The sequence below is a fragment of the Chinchilla lanigera genome, unplaced genomic scaffold (genome assembly GCF_000276665.1).
Source record: "Chinchilla lanigera isolate Chin_1 unplaced genomic scaffold, ChiLan1.0 scaffold00174, whole genome shotgun sequence".
NCBI classification, from domain to species: domain Eukaryota; kingdom Metazoa; phylum Chordata; class Mammalia; order Rodentia; family Chinchillidae; genus Chinchilla; species Chinchilla lanigera.
This window is the reverse complement of record NW_004955575.1, coordinates 2,144-7,673: the sequence shown is the minus strand read 5'-3', so window position 1 is coordinate 7,673 and position 5,530 is coordinate 2,144.

Genomic DNA, 5,530 nt, shown 5'->3' with positions numbered 1-5,530 from the left:
TTTTGGGGGACATGCAGACACAAACCATAACGGAGCAAGCCAACTAAAGGGAAATACTACATCAAGGATAAAGCAATATATATCACTTATAACCATCAATGTTAGTGGTCTCAATTCACCAGTCAAAAGACACAGACTGGCAGAATGAGTCAAGAAGCAAGAGCCAACAATATGCAGCATACAAGAAACATTTAATTCAAAAAGAAATTTGTAGACTGAAAGCAAAGGATGCAAAACATTACGCCATGAGAATGGACTCCAAAAAAAAAGGACGTAACTATTCTCCTTGCAGGCAAAGTGGATTTCAAACCAAGACTGATTAAGAAGGTCATTGCATCCTTGTAAAGGGAACAATCCAAGAGGAGGAGATATCAATCATAAATATATATGCAGCAAGTATATAAGACAATTATTAACAGACATAAAAAATCAGATAAACACTTAATACATTTGGATTGGGGGAATCTCAATACCTCCTGTCACACAAAAAGACAGATCAACTAGACAAAAAGTCAACAATGAAATATTAGATCTTATCCAAATTTTTGAAGAAATCACTTAGCGATGTCTACAGAGTGTTCCACTCCACAACATCAGAATGCACATTCTTCCCAGCTGCACATGAGATATTTTCCTAAATAGACCACATACTAGCTCATAGAATGTACTTCAGTAAATGCAAAGGAATTAGAATTATCCCATGCATACTATCAGATCATAGTTCAATGAAATTGGAAATCAGTGGCAAAAGGAACTACAAGAAGTTCATAAACACATGGAAATTAAATAGCATCCTCCTGAACAACAAATGCTTCACAGATGAAATTAAAGGAGAAATAAGAAATAAGACAGTTTCTACAATTAAATGATAATGACAACATATTAGAACTTATGTGACAATGAAAGCAGTCCTAAGAGGGAAGTTTATAGCAGCAACTACCCATATCAGAAAAACAGCGAGTGCACATAAACAATGGTAAACCTCAAACGTCTAGAAAAAGAAGTGCAGTTTAAGTCAAAAGCACATATGGGGGAGGACATTACATAGATCAGAGCAGAAATTAACTCATTAGAGACTAAGAACAATACAAAGAATCAATGAATTGAGTTGTTTCTTTGAAAGATGCAATAAAATCCATAAACCCTTATCCAACCTAATCAGAAAAAGGAAAGAAAAGATTCAAATCCATGCAATTAGGAATGGAAAGGTTAAAATCACAATGGACTCTGCAGAAATCCCGATCATCTATACCTACTTTGAAAACCTGTGTTCTAATAAGATGGAAAATGTAGAAGAAATAGACAGGTTCTTAGATACATATGAATTTCCAAAGCTGAATCATGATGTAAAAACCCTAAATAAACCAATATCAATCAGTAACGTTAAAAATGTCAGTAAAAACCTACCAACAAAGAAAACCCCAGGCTCTGACAGATTCCCTGTTGAATTCTACAAGAAATTTAAAGAAGACCTAACACCACTACTCAAACTCTTTAGTGAAATTGAAAGGGAAACAGTACTCCCAAATTCATTCCTGGAAGCAAGCATTAATTACCCTGATAACCAAACCAGAGAAGGACCCAACTATAAAGAGAACTAGAGGCCCATGTCCGTAATGAACATAGATGCAGAAATGCTCAAGAAGATAGTGGCAAACAGAATGCAGCAAATCATCAAGAAGATTATTCACTATGAACAAGTGGGATTTATCACAGGGATGCAGGGATGGCCCAACATATGTAAATCAGTAAATGTAATACATTATATTAACAGAGCCAAGGACAAAAATCATATGATTGTCTTAGTAGATGCAGAAAAAGCATTTGACAAACTGAAATGCACCCATTTGTGATAAAAACTCTGCAGAAAATTGGAATAGATGGTTTTTATCTCAGTCTGATAAAAGCCATCTATGACAAACCAACAGCTAACATCATACTTAATGGACAGAAACTGAAAGCTTTCACTCTAAAATCAGGAACAAGAGAAGAATGTCCACTGTCTCCACTCTTATTCAAGATAGTCCTGGAAACTTTAGCCCGAGCAATTAGACAAGAGAAAGAAATACAAAAAAGAACAATAGGAAAGGAAGAAGTTAAATTATTATTTGCAGATGACATGATACTCTACATGGAAGACCCAAAAAACTCCACTGGAAGACCCTTAAAAAACTGCTAGATTTAAGAAGCAAATTCAGTAGTGTAGCTGGATACAAAGCCAACACTTAAAAATCAATAGCTTTCCTATATAAAAATTACAAAATCACTGAGAGAGAAATGAGGGAAGCAAGCCCTTTCACAGTAGTATCCAAAAACATGAAATACCTAGGTATACATCTAATGAAGAATGTAAAAGATCTCTACATTGAAAACTACAGTACTCTGAAAAAAGAGATTGAAGCAGAAATCAGAAAATGGAAAGATATCTTTTGCTCTTGGGGAGGAAGAATGAATATAGTGAAAATGGCCATACTTCCACAACTTTGATACAGATTTGATGCAATTCTGATCAACATCCCAACAGCATATCTCACAGAATTAGAGAAAACAATCCTATTATTCATTTGGAATCAGAAGAGACCTAGAATAGCATAGGCAGTTGTAGGTAAGAAAAGCAAGGCAGGGGGCATCACAATCCCTGACTTGAAATGATACGATAAAGGTACTGTGATTAAAAACGGTGCCATACTGTCTAAAAAAGACCTGAAGATCAGTGGAACAGAGTAGGAGATGCAGAAGCAATTGCAGACATGCTCAGCCATCTTTGACAAAGGTGCCAAACACATTCACTGGCAGAAAGATAACCCTTTAATAAATGGTGCTGGAAAAAGTGGCTCTGCACATGCCAAAGATTAAAATTGGACTCATATCTTTCACCGTGCACTAACTAAAGTCGAAATATATCAAAGATCTAAATATGAAAACAGAAACATTAAATCGGCTGGAAGATAGACTAGATAAAAGCTTTGAAGACATTGGTGTAGGCAAAGACTTTATGAATAAAACCCCAATTGCACAGGAACTATCACAAAAAATCAACAACTGGGATCTCATCTTATTGAAAACTTTTGCAAAACAAGAGAAATAACCAACAGGGTGAAGTGACAACTCACAGTGTGGGAAAAAAACTTGGCCAGATATTTTTCTGTCAGAGGATTACTATTGAGAATGTAGGAAGAACTCCAAAATATCAAACCACCCCAATTTAAAGACCCAATCGAAAAATGGGCATCTAAGATGCACACACACTTCCCAGAGGAAGAAATGCAAACAGCAAATATATCTATGAAAAAATGTTGAACATCACTGGTTTTTTGCATCTGCAAATTAGAACAACATTGAGATTCCATCTCACCCCAGAAAGAATGGCTATTATCATGAAATCAACCACTAACAAATGCTAGATGAGCTATGGGAAAAATGTCCTTCTTCACTGTTGTAGGAGTGTAGATTGGTGCAATTGCTGTGGAAATCAGTTTGAAGACTTCTCATAAAACTAGAATTGGAGGTCCCATTTGACCCAGCTATTCCCCTGCTGGGTATTTTCCCAGAAGAATTAAAAACATTGTAACACAGTGATATGTGCACCCATGTTTATAGCAGCACACTTCATACTAGCTAGATCTTGGAAGCAACCCAAATGCTCATCAACTGAGGAATGGATAAAAGATGTCTTTTTATACAATGGAATACTACTCAGCCATAGAGAAGGATGAACTGGAGCCTTTCATGGGTAAATGGATGCAACTTGAGACCATGCTCATAAGTGAAATAACCCAGAAAACGTGCAGACTTCAGATTGTCTCCCTAGTGTGAGAAACTAAAAGAGTAAATAAGATCCAATATGTACAATAGATGTCAAATGGGAAGAAACTACTCAAAAGGAAAGAGAAACTGGGATGCGAGAATGGAGAAAAGGAAAGGAAAAGCAAAAGATATACAAGGTAGTTAAGATAGGTCCACTGCTAATTTCTGTTAGCTCATTGAAAAGAAATGTTTGTGCTGATATTGTTTGGACAATAAAATACCTATATCTTGTACTCTGGGTAAGTAATGTAAAGATAACAATATGCAATTGCTAGTCTCCTCCTACCTTGTTTTAAAATTTTGTATTTTTCTCTTTAAAATAAAAAGTTTGTACAATTGTAAATCATACCTTCTTCTGTGATCTCAGGTTTGGTTTGTTTGTTTATTTCGAGACATGGTCTCACTGTGTAGTGCAGGCTGGCCTAGAACTCACTATGTAGCCCAGGCTGACCTTCAACTCAGGGCAGTGCCCCCAAATCCTGGGATTAGAAGCACACGCTGCCACGCCCCGCATCAGTTTTGTTTAATCTGGACATTTTTGTTTAACTCTGGACATTTTCCCTGCCCATATAACATTATATAGACACAATTTCTAAACTATTTCTTGGTACATATGATTCCACATCTTTTTCAATTAATTTATCATGTCTGATTGCTTTTTGTGTTGAAACTATTGACATGATCATTTTGCTGGGCCTACTGGCATGTGTGTAATCCCAGCAGTCGGGAGGCTAAGGCAGGAGGGTCACTGTGAGTTCAAGCCCAGCCTGGGCTACACAGTGAGTTCAACTCCAGCCTGGACTACACAGCGAAACACTGTCTTAAACAGTAAAGCAATAAACGAAAGAAATTGTTATTTCCAAAGTAGTATATATCCTCTGTAGAAAATGTAGAGACTGGAAATATATGTAGAGAGGCAGGATCTCATGAAGTCACTAAATTATCCAATCTGCTTGAACTTGTGATCCTCCTGCCTCAGCCTCTCAGAAACTGAATTTTTTTCTTTGGCTATGAGGAGACAATCTTCAATGCATCTTTTAAAATTGTCATCATTTAGCCAGGTATATTGGCACACACCTATAATCCTAGCGCTCGAGGCTGAGGCAGGTAGATATCTGCAATTTTGAGGCTATCCTGGGCTACATAGTTGTCAGTTTAAGGCCAGCCTGTACTACATAGCCAGACCTTGTCTAAAAAGAAAAAAATTATCGCATTTATTCTGTGATGCAAACTGCTTTTTCATTTAACAATACTGGCATAATTTATTATTTTTAAACATAGAGGTTTGTTAAAATCATCTCAGGGTTAGATGTCTTCTGGGTCTTTTTTTAATTTTATGTATTTGTTTGTTATTTTTGTTTGAGGGAAGGTCTCACTGTGTTCCAGTCTGGCCTCTGTGATTTGCCTGTCTTATCCCCTACTATACTGTTTTTAGAAGAGTGTGCTACTATGCCCAACTGTTAGTCATCTGCTTTCTGTTTTGGCTTGTGTGTTTGTTTGCTTGACTGCTTGCTTGTTGAAGACAGGGCCTCGCTATGTAGCCCGGGCTTGCCTCAAACTCCCAGCAATCCTCTGCTTCAGCCTCCCGAGTACTAGGATTCCAGGTGTGTGCTGCCATGCCCAGCTTGGTCATCTGTTTTGATCACCTTTGTGATGTTTCATTTTTTCCCATTGCATTCCAACCATCTTTTAATACATTAATGTCAAAGAGCAAGCCCTTAAG